Source organism: Poecilia formosa, unplaced genomic scaffold (assembly GCF_000485575.1).
Source record: "Poecilia formosa unplaced genomic scaffold, Poecilia_formosa-5.1.2 Scaffold3, whole genome shotgun sequence".
Lineage (NCBI taxonomy): Eukaryota > Metazoa > Chordata > Actinopteri > Cyprinodontiformes > Poeciliidae > Poecilia > Poecilia formosa.
The window spans coordinates 6,218,481-6,238,156 of NW_006799942.1; positions in this window are offsets into that span (position 1 = coordinate 6,218,481).

The window sequence follows — 19,676 nt, forward strand, 5'->3', positions numbered from 1 at the left end:
CAAGCCAACTTTCAGAGGTTGCAAGTCTGAAATTTGGTCTTTGTTTTGCACAATGCTAATCTAGCAATGTGCAATAATATAACATGGTGCATAGCTATTAAAAATATGGTTTCTCAACAATGTCAGTTGTAGGAAATTAAAATGAAAAATACACAGAAATAAACCTGTGTAATGCACCACAGAGGGCACCTGAAAATTCAGCCACTACACAAATTGTTTTGTTGAAATTAAGTTCGTTTTACGACACTGGTTCAGGATTAAAAGTTACAAAACGGTGCTGGATCTTGATGAGGTGGAGCGAACGTACAAAGTCAGTCCTCAAAGGCCAGTATCCTGCAGGTCTTAGTTCTCTCCCTTGTGTTAGTCTTCTTCTTCTTTAGATTTTAATGCCACCTCGCATCCATTATTGTTGCACTCCTGCCATCTCTTAATACTTATTCCTCAAATTCTCCGAATGAGCCCAGTACTACCTCTTGTGTCAGTTTCAACCTCCTCTGCATGTCGATGTTCTACAGAGGTCTGTCAACGAGCAATGAACCATGGAGAGCTCGAATGCCGGCCCTGGACATTGGATCTGCATTCTTCCTCAGTCTGACAGCATAGACACAGTAATCCTCTCCACAAACGTCAATCCAGACACCTGGTCAGTAATCATACACAGGGAGACAGAGAGGTAAGTGCTCATCACTGGAATTGGTAATCCGAGATCCAGGCATGGAGGCATGGGTCAATGTACAAAGATCATAATACGAACAATGAGAATCAAAAACGGGGTAAATCCAAAAACATGAGGGGGTCAAACACAAGAAGCAAGAGTGAAATGCTGGAAAACTATTTGCAAAAATGTTGTGGATAATCTGGCAAGGAGGCAAAGGAAGAATGGAGCTTAAGAAGAGGAGAATGCAGGCGGAGCAGGGACCAGGTGTGTTGAATAAACACTGACTGCATTCGGGACGCTTGGCAGAGAGAAGCATGGAGACCAAACTGAAGCACAAAGGCTGGCAGGGCATGGCAGGGTAAGCAGGAATCATTACACTCAAGGACTACACATAAAAAAGAGCAGAATGCAAATAAATTTAAATAACATGCTACAATGTATAGTTTGACATTTTACAATGAAAAAAGTTAAAACAAATCTTCCTGCTTGCACCAATCAGCTGAGCTCGATGTGCTGTGCTGAAGGAAAACCACTGTTGGTGTTTTTATATTTCTCATTGTCCACAGAGAATATTTTATTTTCTTAACATTTATGCATTAAAACCTCATTTGGGTTAAAAAAATTAAATGTATGGTTTAAAGCAAATGATCACAATAGCTGGTAATTTGCATTGCTAAAAAAAATATATATATATATATGCCTCTAACTAAATATGCAAATGAGTCTGCAGTTGGCCAAGTGTCTACAGTGTTTAACAGGCTGCTGCACCTGTCTGATTGACAGGAAGCATCCACCCACCAATTAGCTGTAAGCAAAAACAGTGGAAAGGATTAAAACAACCTTACGAGAGTGTAATTCAGCACAGAGGGTCCTCAAAGTTATTGGTTGTTCCCAGTCGATATTTGAGCCTTCTCTAAACAAAAAAATGTGAAAAAGTGAAGCATGGCTCTTAAGGAGAAGCTAAATAAAGAAAAACTTCAATTAAAACATGAATTTTTCTGTGTAAAAAAAACCTGAAAATTGACGTTTTGAGCACTTTTCTTAACTCGAAGTAGAAGTCAAGTTTGCAGATGATTATTATTTTTTCCTGTCTTTTGGTTATGGCCACAGATTCTCGATAAGGTCCGTATGAACGTCAGCCATTTTATCACACAACTATGCTTTGCATCATAAATATGTATGTTTTAATTACCACACGTGTTTGTGCTCAGATTAACTGTGGCCCACATTTTCCTCCATTCTAGGTTATACATGATGGTAATTTATATAATTTAAGGTATCTGAATAAAGAGGCTGAAAAGTGTGGTTTGAAAAATCGAGCGCAAACCACATTTTTCAGATTTTTAGGCTGTAACACAACAAAATGTGTAAAAAGTGTGAATTTATGCGTTGTAATTTCCGATAAAGTATGTCAAGCTGCTAAAATGGCCCAGTCTACTACCTGACTTGTATCCATTTCAAAATCTATGGAAAGAACTGAAGATCGTTGAAGGAACCCACAGAACTACACCTGAAATTACACCTGAAAATCACATCTAAGTTTTCATTATCTATTAAAGCTTTTCCACAAAGAATTTAAAACATTTTTGAAAGTATAAGCTTCATACATTTCCTCTGTTACTCCATTATTTGCCAATAACTTAATTTGTGACTAACTTGTTTAGATTATTTTGTGTATGCGGATTTCTTAGGTTGTTGCAGGCATTTTGTGAATTTAAGTTAATTGATTTGGTAAGTACCTATTTTACTCATTGTAGAGAAAACATTGCTTCATCCTGATGGGAAAAGTTATCTTTCAGATGATGCAAAACACTTTCAGGTGGTGCTTGGTGTCACTGTTATGCTACGTCCGCAAACTATGAAACTCAGCTATGATGTACAACAAGTTCCCACAGATACAAGATGTTTCTATCTATCTGTATAGTAGATCGTTAAATGTTTTAAAAGTTAAATCTGCAGGAATGCATAAGCCCATGAGCTGGTTCTGCATGCCGTGGCATTAACATGTTTAGAAAGTTACAGCAGGCATAATTCAGAGCTGCATCTGCATTACGTGTCACTGAAAGGACTGCATTTTGGCCCGCAGCTCCTACCGTCGCTTTTTTCTGTTTTCACTGTTTGTTGCACTAAACGGCGTCGTATAAGTCCGTGTTGTGTGTATACAGAGCGTTGGGTTTTGTTTTTTTCTCTCTTTTTTTGTTTAAAAAGTGTATGTGTGTGTGTTTTTTATTTATTTTATTTTTTTGTGCATGTAAGGTCCTCATGGTTTTACACACCGCAGTCTCCCTCCACTCTCTACTGGAGCTAAAAGCCCCGAAACAGAACGGTAATTGCCCAATTAGGGCCCTCGCTCTGTGGGCCGCAGAGCACTATGCGCCTCCACATGCTCACAGAGTCAGATAATTGAGCTGAAAGCAAATGAACGGATGGCAGACAAACAAGCTACTAGAAAATAATTACTTGGAGTGTTTCTTTTCAGTACCTGTACAGCGAATTTCATTATTGTCAATAGCCTCTAAAGCTGCTCGAAACCGTGGTATTTGTCATTTTCATAGAGACTTGATAATGACATTAATTTGTCTTAATGGGTTGGTTCTATTGTTAAAAATAGTAAAATGAGCAGAAATTGTCTTTCCTCAGCAGGTAGAGAGGACTTCACCACACTCCCGTCAGGCATGAGGAGATAATTTGGTGTGCTTGTCAAATTTCCAATAATTTGTTATATGGAACATGAGTAATGCTAATACCATTAATGTCCATTTTCCTCTAAATTCATTACTGCCCTTTTTCCCTTTTATGTTTTTAATGCCTGTGCCATTTTTTTTCTGTGCTTCAAGAGGTTATAGCAGGACTGGTAATAAACATGCACATTTAGCCCTTGGGCTCATGCATACACAGGAAAACAGAAATAAACACATCATTTAATAACCTGTAAGACATGCCTGTCATCAATCCTCCTGATGTGTGTGTGTCAGACTAATGCATTATTCAGATTGTTACGGGCTGGTTATGTTTGAAATAGTTACAATATTGGCTTTAAATTATCAACTGGCAAATATGCAACAAAAATCTATTTTCTGGTGCTGTGGCAACATAGGATGCATTTTACGCAATCAAAAATATGAATTATGTATTCCTAATACAGTGAACATACAGTATATGAGTGGCAGCACACCATCTTTTTTCTTTTCTTCCTCCTTTATTTTCAAATAATTACAATTTCAATAAATAGAGAAACTCTAAAATGAATTACAGTTTTTATTTACATTTTAATTAATAGAAAAACCATGTTGAATGTATTTTATATCCTTCTAATTAATCCGAAAATGTTTTTTTATGGCATTGTAGGAACCTAATCTTTTATGCAGTTGCCCACGTTTTTGCGTGCATCCACTGGTATTTTATCTTTTGTTCGTCTTTGAAAAGAAGACGAATATTCATCACCAGTCTGGTTTACTCCGAAAAATCAATTTTACTTGAGTCAGAAAAAAAAAACATGTTTGTAACATTAAAGGTTTACTTCAAATCTCCACATTCCCATAAGGTGAATAATGCTGGGCTTAACTGTACATGTAACTTAAACTGATCTTAGCAGAATATTGTAACATGAATTTGTCCATTTTAGTTAGAAAACAAAATGTCTTAACATGAGTCTGAGCTCACAAAAAGTGAGCATATTTATATGCATTTCAGTCAATGGATCCATGACAACACCAAAGTCTGAAAATAGTAAAAATGAGAAAACACAAAATTTGGATTTGGTTATTTGTCTACAAGTGTATATATATATATTTACAATAACTTCAATGACGTGCATAAAAAGATGAAGAAGCTAACTGGATGAATACAAAAGTATTTTCAGAAAAAAAGAATATTATGGAGGAAATGCTGGATATTCACACTTTAAAAAGAAACTCTCTTGACATTCTGATAAACTTCAGAATGTCTAGAAGAATGTTTTGGTGAAAGATGTTTTATACAGTTTCTTTTTAATATTTAATGATGTTAATTTATTTGTCTTGTGGAAAATCTCATCAATCCTCTGTCTCTTCCTCCACTGATATACATTTTTATTCTTGAGAATGTAAAGTTAATAGCATAAATGTATCAATATCTAAACGACTTTGGGATGATTAGAGATTACTTATTGAACTGTCATATTGCCACTGAATGTGTTGATAATGACCCTTAGACAGATCAGTGCTCAGAAATTTTTTCAGAAAGTGTTTTAATAGCCTGCAGAGGGCGCTAGTAAATGATGTAATAAAATAGCTTTAGACAACTTCTGGCTAAAACTCTGAAGCTTAAAATGACTGAGCAGAAGACATTTCTTCCTTGTGTCCTACTTTCTTACAATCCTTATTCCACTTTATTATTTATTTCCAGGTTCCAAATGACCACCTTCCTTACATAATGGTAATTGTGATTATTTTTTTTAAATCATCCTTTTGCAACAAAAAAAAAAAAAATAAATGGGTCATTATTTTAGGCAGATGACAATATATATTTCCTGCCTACTGTAGAAAAAATATAATTTATAAATTCATGGCACATACATGTATGTGCCACTTATCCACACCCCAAGTTGTGTGTGGATAAGTGGGGTAAACAAAATTTAAATACAAAAATGTAATTAATCTGCTTGAAGTTTGGGTGATACAGTTAAAGTTTACCTTATAGAAAGATGAAAAGTAAAAAATATCAGTATCTAAAAATATTTTCATAGTGCGATGTATAACATAGTAATGCATTGGTAGGACTAGATTTAGGTGTAAAATGTTTTAATATGTTCTTACACTCGGCACATACCAATACATGGTAACATATATTTTATTTTTCTCCACAAAAAACAATGAATCCCAGTGTGTCTTAAACTGCAATTTTATTGAAAAACAGGAATTGGTTCATGGGGTTGAGTTACATGTTGTGGTCATTGTTTCTGAAGTATCAGTATGTGTGTGTAAGTAATGGAGGAAAAATGCAAATACACTACAAAAAGAGATTGGAAATTTAATCACTTACTATATTTTTGCAAATGACTCCCATTTACTTGTGTTGCCAAAGTTAAAGAAAATCTATTTAGTTAAATATCTGTTAGTGTCTAGAAAAAGGCTGTCTGTGTTTAAATGATAATGAGATCATTTATATCCTCAACATTCCTTTGTCAAATACAGTAATCATATGTTTCAATGTTGTTGTTTTTTTTCATCTTTAACTAATAAGTTAGTGTTAATTAGTAAATTATTTGACTCGTTTTAGACATCTGGCCTGAGGTTTACATAAAACCACTTCCTAAATATATAGAAACACTTTTCAGTCATACTCTTGTGAGCCTCAGCAGCTGCTTCGTTTGCTTATGCAATGGTCCGGCTACGCTAACCAGTGATTTCAACATTACATATCAGAATCAGTGCAGCATAGACTCCTGTAATGTTACAGCAATATTTCATATATTGCTGTAACATTACTGTTGTAATCTTTGAGCTCAAATATTACTATCTATTTTACATTACCTAATCTTTGATTTGCTTAATATCCTTGATCAATATCTACTGTAAGCGTTTAATCTCTCTATAACATTGCATAGAGTTGCTGCCAGTGATGTTCTGGTTGCTTTGTCCACCCATAATGCTTTCAGTAAAAAAAAAAAAGAAAAAGAAAAAGTGTTAATGTGTATATAAGTGGTACTTCAGCCTGTATTTAGCTGTATATGAGTCCTTTAATATTGTGTGGAATGTCATAGAGTGCTGCAAGTACCAAAGGATCATTTGTTTGACTTGATGATTGCACTGATGATTCATTTGTGAGGCCTGAAATCCTTTTGGAGATTCTTATGTAACACTCTGTTGAATAATACTTTTTAAATAGAGGCACTTTTGCTTCACTCATGGCCACTGATGGAATATCGAGTCTGAGTGTTGAGAATCTTGGAATGTTACGCGCCAATAAAGGAAAGGGTTCGCAAAGAGCACAGAAATAAGGTACCGTAAATAGAAATTGTGCTTTGGAAGTGCCTTGGAAAACAATTGATATGTTGTCTTTTGCAAATGCTACCTCTTAAACTGCTTTGTACACGACTCTCTTTGTTCGACTTGGCAACATCTTTGCAACAAATGACTGCCAATGTGAACTGAACCGACATTCTTACAAAAAATCTCTGTTGACAGTTAGCTGCTAAAATAAACAACAACTATATTGATACCACTACAGGTACTTCACATCTTTCAAAACACAAATGGTGAAACGTTTAAGCTTTTGCATTTAGCAGCCTTATAATTGAAATTACTGTAAACTTTATAATTCTTACCATACTAGATAGCATGCCTTAAGTCTTTGCTTGTAGTTCCGCTTTTGGTCTTCTCTTGTTGCATTTCACCATACAGAGAGAGTGACCTTTGACCATTTCCCTTTGCACAATCTCTCTACCTCATCATTAGCTCTGGATCCATGCTCTCTGCTCTTCACCTCACCCTGGGGGCTGAAATCATCATGGAAGAAGGTTGATTTTGTGTCCACTGAACTCTTTCTCTGTTGGTTTGGCGATATGTTTTGGATTATTATCCTGTTGAAAGACAGTCTGATGACCCTTTTTTCACCGACGAGAGGCCGGCAGAGTTTTGTAGAAAATGTCCTGATATTTCAGAGAGTTCATGAACCCATGCACTCCGACAAGCTTCTCAGGGCTTTGAGAGAAAAATAAGCCCACATCACTTCAGATCCTTCTCCACACTAAATAGTGGCCATGAGGTACTTTTTCACATCATCGTTGTTGTTTCAATAGGAGAATTTCTCGCTGAAAAGCTCCGTCTTAGTGTCGTCTAGCCATATCACACTATTCCAGATGAAGTTAGAGAAGCATTTGGTAATTTAATAATTATCCTGCATATTTTGCATTTGATTAGGTTGTCATGGTTGTTATGAAGACTTGGCAACTCCAAAAGGCCACTCTTTGCTAGAGTTATCTACCAGTGAGTTAGAGATTGTTTCCTTCTCCATAATATAAATACATTTTAATATTCTCTCAGCTTTGATTCTCACAGTTATGCTTCTAAAACACTATTTTTAGATGCCACCTTATCTTTACTAGTTAAAGAAAGGCTAAGAGAAAAGTGCAGCCTTGTTGAAAATGTTATTAAATTAATCTCTCGATATCCTATTGTCCGATTTATGTGGTATGTGGTGCTATTTTATTAAAAGTAAACGATCCAGAAAAATGCATTTACATATTAAAAGAAGAGTTTAATTGCTGGAAAACTTAGAGTTAGGGTTGGGGTTAAAGATGAATAAAAACATATATTCTTTTTTCAAATTTGAAACTTATATTGTTTTAAAAAAACATCTGAGAGATGCTGGGCCTCTTTCCGATCAGAAATAAACTTTTTAGTGTGAAATAACTTTAAATGTTTGTTGACCTTAACTGATGCTTTTTGTTGAGTAAAATATATGTAATTTATTATGTTTTTTTTTTTTTTTTTTTTTTTTTTTTGCAAAATATACACATCAGGCAGTTTTCTTTCCCACACTTCAAAGTTGTTATTTAAATATTTATTATCCCTTTCTACATGTCTTCTAAATTTATTATATCAGATTTTATTCCACATAGAACGCGACAGAATTTTAATACAAGATTTACATTTATTTAATTACTTTGCAAAGTCCGATCATATAATTGGTGCTTGGTTGTATGTACTAGACTTTATTATGAAAGAGAAACTAAATTACCGAAGCTACTCTCTTAACAACATTAAGCAAGTATCTAAATTAAATTTAAAGGACGTCCCAAGAATCTCATTTGAATAATTCATTGATGGTGTATCTCCACCTGCTTCTGCCTCCGAGTCAGTGTCTAAATCTGTGTGACGGAGAGGCTGAATAGTGATGTGTGACACACTCCCGATGAAAAATAACAGTGTCCTTTAGATCCTCACAACAGCTGATGAAGAATCACTGACTTTTATTGGCGCCGAATAAAAGGATGGGATGAAAGAGTCAAAGGCTGAGGGAGAGAAAGAGGGATTCAGAGGGAGGGACGGAGGAGTGCAAAACAAGGCCCCATCCATCACAGGAGTTGAGAAGACACATTCCAGTGCCCTTAGCAAGAGGATACATTCACTCAAAGTCACAAAGGAGGGTGAATCTGAGAGAAGCTGGGAGGGGCATCCATCAATGCACAACCTCTCCCTTGAGCTGTCTGTGAGCACAAACTCAATGTGCTTTTAAAGTCCAATTCACTTCTTTCTATAGGCATGACAAATGTACATTTTGCTGCAGAAGAATATGTTCATACTCAAAACAATTGAGGGGAAGAAAAAAAAAACTAAATCAAGGATGGTTGAAAATGCTTTTCCCACTCCTCTCCTCTCCTCTCCCTCCCTCTTTCCTTCCATCTCTCTTCTCTGTCTCTATGTCCCCCTCAATAATCGGAGCCGGAGAAAGTTGAGGTCGGGGTCTGCAGCACATCTCTGCTGCCTGGCAGAGTTGGTGGGGATTTTAGGGTGGAGGGAGCAGGTGATGGCTTTCTGGAGTGCACTCATTTACACTCCTCCCTTTCTCTGTCTGAGCACCGTGAAGAGGTGGGAGAGATGAGGGGCCACCTCCTCTCGCTCCTATGAGCTGCACCTGCCAGGGGGTAAGATCAATTGTGAACTTTGACCTTGTACCTTCCACAATGCCCAATTATCACATGCAGCATGTAATATATACACCGTACATCAAGAGTGAGTAAAATATGTAGAACATGTGCAACTACAGAATTATTCCTTTTATCGATTTTTTGCTTTATCAAATGGGAATGTGACATATTAGTTAAGACGCCAAAAGCTTTCTGGTTCACAAAAAACATGGAACTTTGCTGTGGCTCAAAAAGGACTTTTAGAAACTGATTAGGTAATTTATTCTTTTTAAAACTACACTTAGTACATGTTTTAATGAAATAAACCAAAATAAAGCCTCAAAAATTATGAAAAAAAAAACGGATCCAGTGAAAGTTACCTTTGATCAAACTTTGCAGAGCTAACAGAGCTCAAAGAAAAGATCGAATCTATTTGTTATAACCACACCACAGAAATGCACTTTAATGGGTTAACAGTATAGACAAATATAGAGTGCTTTTGAAAAGTATCCAACCCTCTTTAACTTATTTTGTCACATTACATCCACAAAATTCAGTCTATTTTACCTTGATATTAATTGAGAGATCAACACAAAGGGATGCATGAAGTAAATATTTTACTAATATAATCCTGCATTTGTATGCAGATGACTTTGCTGTTATACTGCTAAATAAAAAGGTAACAAATTGTCTTCAGGAGTCAAATAAGGGAAGGTAGCAAACATGAAGAAAGTCGTCTGGTCAGATTAGACCAAAACTTAAATACTTGGCAAAAAGCTGTGTGTGGCAGAAAACTGACACTGCAGATCAACTTTAACATATCAGCCCTTTGGTGAAATATGGTGGTGGCAGCATCATGATGGGGGGATTATTTTCTTGAGCAGGTACAGAGAAGCAAGTCGGAGATGATCAAAATATGGCTGCATACAAGACAACACTGGAAGAAAGACTGGAAACCCATCAGACAAGACAACCAACATGGAGACCAGAAACCTGTTAGAAAGGAAGGTCAAAGTTTAGACTTTCATCAATTTAAAGAATCTGATGTGTACTCTGCTGAAAAACTGAACATTTGTGCACTGCCTTCACTTGAGCTGGTATATTTTTGGATATTTAAATTGCGACCATCTTGTAAATTCTCAGACTCTACCCAGTGATGCTTCTTTCCCATGGAATGATGTTGGTGATTACATTTTAAATCCACAGATCTTTATATCCAAGAACACTTGCTACAAAAGTGACAATGCTGTGAAAGTTTTTATATAAATGCACCATAATCTTCATTTATCTGAAGCGATTCCTCATGCAACTTTCTATTATCGGTAATATACTCATAACCTCTCCACTTCAAGAACTCCACTTCAAAAGACGTCTAAAAAGAAAGTGTTTCTGTGACTCAGACGCCTCACTTAATGTTGTTAAGCGTTTTCTGAGAAGCAAACCTCTTGGGCCCCTTTTCTTTCTTTTTTTATCACTTCATACTGCTGGCAGCTCATTTTTGACAGCGAACTGGGTACAAATGGTTATTATTCAGTGTGATGAGAGCCATTTGGGGTTTTGTCAGGACCCAGAGTAGTGTGAAAGTTGGTGTCAGTGGACCCCTGGCCTGGACTGACTCAAAGCCAGTGTGTTTGTTCCTATGGTAATGGAGAAAAAGTAAGCAACTCCCAGCAGCATCCCGCCGCGTGTCGCCTTCTCAATAGAGCGCATCTGCAGAAAACGTGGGACCCTTTGAGATGGGCAGTGACCCGTCATTGCAACGGCTCTCACATATATGGCTGCATGTAGACGCTGAATTAGCCTAAACCTCCCTTTCACGCCGCTGACGTCATAACTCTTGAGGGAAAGTTGAGACCGGGCCATATATTCCCCCGATTTGATAAAAGCTGAGTGTGGGACAAGAGCGGGAAAAAAGGCTGTTGCAGAGGTCATTAGGATGAAGGAGAGGGAGAGAAGTGAAATATAACAACTGCAAAGTGGGTGAGGGGGGTTTATTCAAACAAAAGCTTGCTTCAGATCAGAAAGATTCCAATGGAAATGAGAGAAGAAAAGAAGATAATGACTTATAAAAATCACACAAGGCCCCTGCTTTTCCTCGTGCAAACAACTCTTTGGTCATCACTCTGAGCAGAAGAACTTCCGTTGCTTCAGATAATCAAAATTTAATTAATAAATCCAAGGAAGTAAGGGCTTAAAAAGTAGTTTGTTTCAAGCTTAGAATAACGTGTTTTTAAAATGTAAGATTCTATGTTTTCTGTCAAACCTTTGTGCTGTGGAATGACAAAAAGAAAAACATTTCTAAAACAATTGTGACTCCTGAAAGGAGACTAATGTGAGATGAATGGAGAGGAAATGGGCCAGACTGCAGGGGGCCATTAAAAGGAAAGTCATAAACTTAAAGAGAACCTAGTTTCCTGTAAGGGTGCTTTTCCCGCAGCTTGTTCTCATCCCGCTTCGAAACGGGGTATTTACTAAAATGGGGGTAATCATGAGCCGCTCAGCTGAAAATGGGTAAGTAATGGTTGCATGAGTACATTTTTGTGGGAGCGTTTGTTCCACCCCTCCTTTTTCCCTCCTGCTCTAACTGTCTGACCTCCCTCCTCCTTAACTCTTACCCCCCTCTGTGTTTTCCCATGGGCCTCCAATTGATTCAATTATGTGAACAAACAAATACCATATGCTTCTACTCAACCATTCAAACCACTCCACAACGACTAGACACGCTGATGCACTCATTTACCAGATAAATAACGGGATGAGGCCAAATTTTTTTTTTTCTTCAGTACTGATCATTTCGTCTGAATTAATTTGGAAGATGCTATCGGGAACATCAGAGAAACCCAACATGAAAACACAGTGAAAAAGTGACTTAAGGGAGGAAAGCAGCGAAAAGGAGGGTGGAGCAGAAACGTTCTGCGTCTGCAGTTCAGTGCTGTTCTCCTAACTTCTCCTACGATTCGGCCGTCAGCGTGAAGCTCGGCGAAGAGAAGTGCAGCAAACACAACATCGGCATTCTTTAACTTTTGGTCGCTGTGGGACTGTCGGTGAATGGCCAGCGGGGAACAAAGCGGGTGGGGGCAGCAGTTTGGATGAAGGCACTATTGCTGCCATCCCCAGCACTTTGAACAACTTGTCAGCAAAGACACTGAAGAAACTGCGTTCTGTCACATTTGTGTACAAACCCCTTGAAAGCGCTTGCTGACCTGCCCATATCCTTTTATTGAGGTTCAAATGGCAAAAGACGTCCATTGTGTCTCGGAGAGTTCATTAAATTCATTGGTTTGACCTGTTATTTCTAGGCCAAAAGTCTACTGATTTGGAAAAATGTGAGTCAGCCACACCGCAATAGCAGACTGACCTCCGCAGGGTAACAAACCCTTTTGAAGAGTTTTTCAAGGCTTTTATATGAATGGGGTCAGAGGGGAGGTTTGAAGCATATCCACAGCAGAACCAATGGATTTACATCAAAAGGAAATTTAAAATCATCCAAATATATTTAGTCCACTAATCACTTTTCATGTATTATTTTTTTTGGTCAGATCGATTTCTTTAAGCGTGAGGACACTGTGAGAAGCACTGCAACTTTTTCCTGAAACGACACCGTGCGAGAAGTCAGCAGATAACCAAACGTTTTGTCCCCAAAGACTGACAGGGAAGTTTGGGAGTAAATACATTCAACTGCTTTAGTTCTCACAGCATCTTCACATTTAGATGTAAATAGGCTCATTAGGGAGGCCACACTGTTACGTTTGCATCTTCTCCTCATTTGTTCTTGTCAGAGAGGCCAGCGCCCACGGCAGCTCACGGGTTTGTTTGTCAAACATTTGTTGCACATTGGCAATTCTTTGTTCTAAACTGATAATCTTTTAATTAAACAGACTCTGTTCCTAAAAGATTTTCCAAAATGCAATGATGATGCTATGTGTGAAACATTTTGCATAATTTCAGCAATCTTTAAAATCATAATCTTTTTTTTTTATGCAAAGGTTAAAACTCTTTGAGTTCCTGATTGCTAAATGTATGTCTAAGACTCTGGACATGTACTTAGAAATCCAAATTAATCATGTAAATTGTGAGTTTACTTTCCCTGAGAGGGGAGAAGACATGGATCACTTAATAAGGTTAAACATTAAGGTTAAACATTAATGTTTAAACACTTAGTAATGTGTTTAAACATTATTAAGCTAAAGATAACAATGTCTTCAGCTTAATAATGCTAAAGAAAACCTTTGTTTTCTAGGCCTTTCAAAAACACTATAGTTATATTTCATGTTTATTTATTTATGTCTTGCTCGTTATAGGTGCATTATGTAACTTTTATAAAGAATATGTTTTTTTTTTTACATATTTTTAAGGCTGTCACCATGTCACTATCTTTTCCTCATTGTGTATTTATTTTAATGTATTATTCAAAACAAGTCAATATTTCAATCTGTTTAAGTACTAAAGCACATCTTCTTTTTTACATACACATCTGTTATCTGTTTCTTTCATCAGTGGATGTTGGTGAACTGCGTGGTATTTTGATCTGAGATTGTCAGCGTGGTTTAGTGGTGAGGATGCACCAGGCAGCAGCTCTTGACCTGGTCTCAAACACATCGGAGTGGCTCTACAACAGACCCAGGCATAAATTAGAGAGCCATGTATATCACAAGAGGACTCAGTGTAAATCTAATCAAATAGTCTGAAAACCATCCAGGTGGTTTTCAGACTGTCTCTGCATTCTGGTTGTCTTTATCAAGAGAAAATGAAGGTCTTTTTTGACTTATAGTAAAGGTTTTTTTTTTGTTTTTTTTTCAAAATTAAAATCTTATCAAAATACAAGATGTGTTCTTACTATTCATTTAGGTGCTACAGGTACAGCTGTAAAAACATATGGTGTTGTGTAATTTGTGAATTCATGCCCAACTGAGGTGGAGAGAGTCGAGGGAACTGTACCACATTTGCTCAAAAAAAATAATTGATTAACCCCAAGAATTTTGGGAAAATATTCTGTGAATTGAGGCTAAAGTGGAACTTTTTGGAAAGTGTGTATATAAGACGGTCAAACATGGCGATGGTAGTGAGGTGGTTTCCTTTACATCTTCTTGACTTGACTGCCTTGCTGTAATTCATGGATGTATGAACTAAAATCTCTTCCAGAAGGTCCCAAAGGAGAATGTTTGGTCATTAGTTAGTGACTTTAAGTTTATGCCAGCAAAGGCCTCTTTGGAAAAGCTCAAAAAAATGTATATTTTATAGTCTTCTTGCCTCAACTCATGCTTAAGATGCTGTGGTATGAAGATAAACAAGGTGTTTATGTTTTGCAAATCCCAGAATTAGTCAGAATTTCAGACTTTATTCAATTTAAAAGCAAAAGTCTCTTGATCTGAGCTGAGTTTATACAGATCATTAAATAATTTTATAATTTTCCAGCAGAGAAGACTTGATCATCTCTACTATTGTATGTACTCACTGCCCGTATTGATGTACAATGATTTGGAAAAAAATATCGTGAACAAGACCCTTAAAAAAACTCCTTTTTTTTAAAAGCAGCATTAAAATCCCTCTTAAGATCATTTAATCATCATAATCAATCCTGTGATGAACAAGGAGCCTGTTGAGTCAACAAAGAGACATTATTCCCATGTGAGTCTTGAATTGATGTTGTCTCCTCATCGATGAAGGGTCTGAATTCTGATAATTGTTTATAACATTCACACAGCAAATAAAACAAGCGCAAATGGTAATGCAATTTGCAAAAAGAGAATTATTGGAAATAAATCGGCTTTCCCACAGTATGGGGTTATTTTCAGCACGAACTGTTACAACAAAGAAGTAATAAACTTTACCATAAAACGGAGCAACACTTCTAATGGAAACCTATTTGGAGGTTTTCAAAGTTCATCTAGTGGATCATTTAATTAGTGGTATTTTAATTTTAATCAAATGTGATGCCATATCTTTAATTCAACTCAAAAAAATTGACGTTATGAACATAAATGTCCATAGCCATGTTGTTTTCTCCCCATAGGTTCACCTGTAGAGGCCTATATCTGTCACTTTATGCTCCTTCCGCTGACAGCTTCTCTTTGTCCACTTCTCTCTCTCTCTTTAGGATTCATTAGTCCCTATAGACTCCAGCAGCCCAAACATATTGCACCATTCAGCTGGTGCTTATGTGTCATCTGTTATCTATTGGACTGGTGTTTCTGGTGAGCATATGAATGATAATCAGGCCTTTGTGTGTCCGTGGAGGTGCAGCGGGATCTGCAGCTTGTGATGTTGCCTCGGGGGGAGATTAGGAGGGGCAAACCGGCCCTCTGTGTCACGTCGCCAGTCACAGCACCCATCCACGGCTGTCCCAAACCCCAGTGGGACCTTAAATCCTGTTACACTGTCAGCTAAAACCATCACTTGTATTAAAGATGTGTGGGTGTTTAAGTGTGTGTACATATTAAGCGAGGGGGTATAATGTCTTAAACTATGAATTATTCATTCCAAAAAGAAAAGGAGATATTGACTACATCTCCATAAACAGACTGCTCTCTTTATGTCATCAGGCACGAGATCTTTGGTTATAATTGCGTAAAAGAGCCCAGTGAAAATGCGTTCCACCAGCGGCACAGCAGGCAGTGGTCAGCGTTATCATCAGGGTCGAATTTGAGTGATGGCAATTGTTCCGTCCTAATATCTTATAAATAATTTACAATATCAGGGGCATTGCTTCCCCCCGGAATCAAACAGTTATGTTAAAACGTTTTCCCAGCTGCTTGTTGAACACGCTTTAAAAGGAGAAATTTGGAGGGTGTTAAACATTGGCCATTGAAATGACTTCAAATGTAATTAAGTACATTAATTAGTTTTAGTGATATTAGCTTCTTCAGCTGGTAACAAATTTGTTGCTTTAGTCGTATTCTTTTTGTGCAACAATTAGGTTTAAAAGCAAGGCTAAAGTCAAACATAACAGCAAGCTGAACTATAAGAAAATAATTCTGGAGTCAACATGTTGGTTAAGTTAGACTGTATTTATTGTCTTTTGCAGAGAACAATAAAGTTGGGGGTTTTTTATGCGATGAAACTCGATTCAGTATGTAAGTTGAATAAAAGTCAACTCAAACTTATGATTGAAATAGAGTTTTGGAGATAAAAATAAAACTTGTATCCAGCTTCTGCTAGTGTAATCTGGTTGACTGACCACTAATGCTGATGCTAGCAAAAACCTTTTTAAAATGAAATTAGGGAAAGTATTACATTAATTTAAATTGTAACCAGGTTATGAAAGTATTGTTATGAAATTGGTCAACTTTAACAACATTAACCTTATTTTGGTAACAAATCTCAGCCACAGATTTAAATTAGAATTGAACTGATTATGTTGGTTCACTTGGTTGTTATTGTCAAAATGTGGGGAGGCCAGCTGGGAATGGCAAGGCTGATATGGGTTGTTATATGAGGTAAGCTCATTAAAAGTTTTAAACTGTTATAAAAACCGGCATGTTTGCAGGCCTGCGATGGACTGGGTCACCTGTCCAGGGTGACCCCGCCTCTCGCCCGAAATGTCTCGCTGTAGAAAGGCACCAGCACCCATCCTGACCCCACAAGGGTGTAGGAAAAAGGATGGACGTTTGCATCCTGCTGCAAGTGGTAAAGCTTGCATCAAGCTGTAATTAGTTTAGTAATCTTACTATTGCTAATACATTATTTACAATGGCTGAGACATATTTGTTTTTTCAGCTTGATGCAATGAATTTTAGAAGTTTACTTTACTTTTTTTTATCATATTTATGCCTTAATCACAAATTAATTACCTTTTACAATTGTATTTAACCTTTGATCAAACCGGAGTGAAATCAAATTAGAAAAACAGTGCAAATAAGCTGTTACTTAAGTAATTATCTTATTGTAAGTAAATATGTTTATAAACCAGGCAGCAATAGTCTTTCAGCTGCTATGTAAAAGTCTTGATTCAAACCTGAAAAAATATAACAGTTTTTTTTTTTTAGTTAAATTGTAACAGTGAGGTTTTCAGTGCAGCTTCATGAAACAACATAAGTCCAACTTGTTTATATTTGAGGGGTTATGATAGATTGCATTGAGTGAAGTGGTTCATTTTCATCTTAACTTAAAACAGTACAATCTTTCTACAACTATATTGATTAAAATCTAACAGTTTTTTACTGCTGAGTTAGGCTGGGATGCTGCTTTGTCACAAGACAAAAAAATCGCAGGTATGGGGGTGATGGTGCATTATCAGAAGTGGCTATAGATGTATCTTTATTTATTTATTTATTTAGCTTCCAGTTTGTGCAGAGGCGCAACAGAGTGGTTATAATGTGAGAGCGCTATTTTCCTCGATTATTTGTCTCAGTAACAAGTGATCATGGGGAGAATGGGATTCTTTGCACTTCTGGCCCGCAGCCTCCAGAGGGAGGTCAAAACTATTTGTCAGTCTCCAGTTGGGATTGCAAATTAGGGATGAGCCTCCCCTGCGTGACGGCCCTGTGAAACCTCTATTCCTATCCACGGGATGACTGCTGTACATAATTTGAAAATTAGGGCCTTTGATAACATCTTTATGTTCGGCAATAGGCACTGCGCTGCCCCCGCACACAGACTATACCTGCCGCTGGAAAAAAAAAAAAAAGAAAGAAAAAAAAAAGGGATATTCACTGAATCGTTTATATGTTTGGTCTGTTTTATGTCTGAGCATTCCCACATACACTCAGCCAGAGCTCTTTGTGATCATTTTAGAGCTTTTAACGTCGGGTGACATATTATGACATATCATTAACCTGTCACCTTCATTAAAATTTGAATAAAGGTGTTTCGAAAATCGCTACGAGGCTGAATTGCTAGTGGAAATAAAGAGACAGACTAATTGAAAACTGAAAATGACGCGCAGTGATACAACAGGTTTTCAATGTCGGTGGTTCGGTCTCCTTAGATCGCTTAACTGCTCCTAATCTGGCTTTAATGGCACAACCTAATTATTGAAGATTACTGGTGTAAATGTAAGGCAATGAGCCGCTTTTACGAGCTCAAAACAGACCGCATCACACTGAAATATTGATGCAGCCATTCTAGGACAGAAAGGCGCACTCGGTGAGATCCTTTTACGTTTCTAACCTTATAGAGTTAATTCTGGCGTTGTCTCCTCTAAGGTAGAAAAAAAAATAAAATAAATCACACTCCACTCTTTACTCGAACATTACGACTGCGGTCCCTTTGAAGATGTTGTTCAAAAAGGACTTAAAGTGAAAGAAAATGTTTTCCTATTACTTAATTCAATCGGAGCGCAAGGCGGGGGCTTGACGCGCAGCGCGCAGGGCTCCTCTATGACAGAGTCGCCTTTGTTGCGTCTATCCGCCGCTGTCACACACTTTAATTCGACTCTCTTTCTCTCTCATTGAAAGCCCTCCACAATGACATTCAATGAGGGCCGCGGAGTGAAAACCTGGTTATTTTTACATATTCTTTCCCCCTCCGACTCGGCAGGGGCCCGAGCAAAGGAATTAATCACTGCTCTTTAACAGCGCTGCCTTCAGGCAATGACTTGTCCCTTTTTTTGTGCCCAGAAATGACACATTAACCCTAAAATGGATATGCATAAACTTTACATTCAGCTGTTGCGTGCATGTTTATGTCAGTGAAAGAAGCCATACAAGTACAGAAGGTATTACATATAAACCAGTAAAATTATAGGAATTTTAATCAAAGCTGTAAATAGTTTAATCCCAATAATCAACATCTTCATATTGGTAATAAATTGTGTCTAAAATATTTCAGCTTGAATGAGGCATTAGTTCAGTGCTCTCATTCAGTGTGTGTGGAGCTGACCTGAGAACAGCAACACCTGGTCCATGCTCTGTTTATGTCGGCTTATGCGCTATTTTTGAGATGCATGTTCTGACATTTTGGCCAGTCATGTGTAACATGAGTGACACTCTCCAAAACAGTTAAGAGCAACAGGGTAAAGTCTGGATGTATGTTCATTTTTACAAATATATCCAGATAGACTTGTATAAGGATTGCACTTCTTCTTCTGCTGCCACTTTTGAGTGAAGGCAGATTTTATCCCCAGCACCATTTGCAGTGCATAATAAGAACTGCAGCACATCAGCTGTGTTTTAACTAAATGTATGAAAGCCAGAAAGTTCAAAGAGGCATCCTTCATCCCCAAATTCTTCAAAGATAGATGCTGCAAAACAACACAATGTGCTTTACACTCCTTCTGGTGAAGCTGTCAGAGTAGCAAAACTAAAGTGTGGAAGTTTCCCTTTATGTTATAGATAGGAACTACAGAAAATAAAGAAGATATTATTCATATCCCAACTTTGAGCTTCAGCAGCCATATCTGGTGAACAGATTATGGGCATCGTTAGAGTTGGGGAGTAGAAACCAAGTCCAATGTTGAATAGATGATAA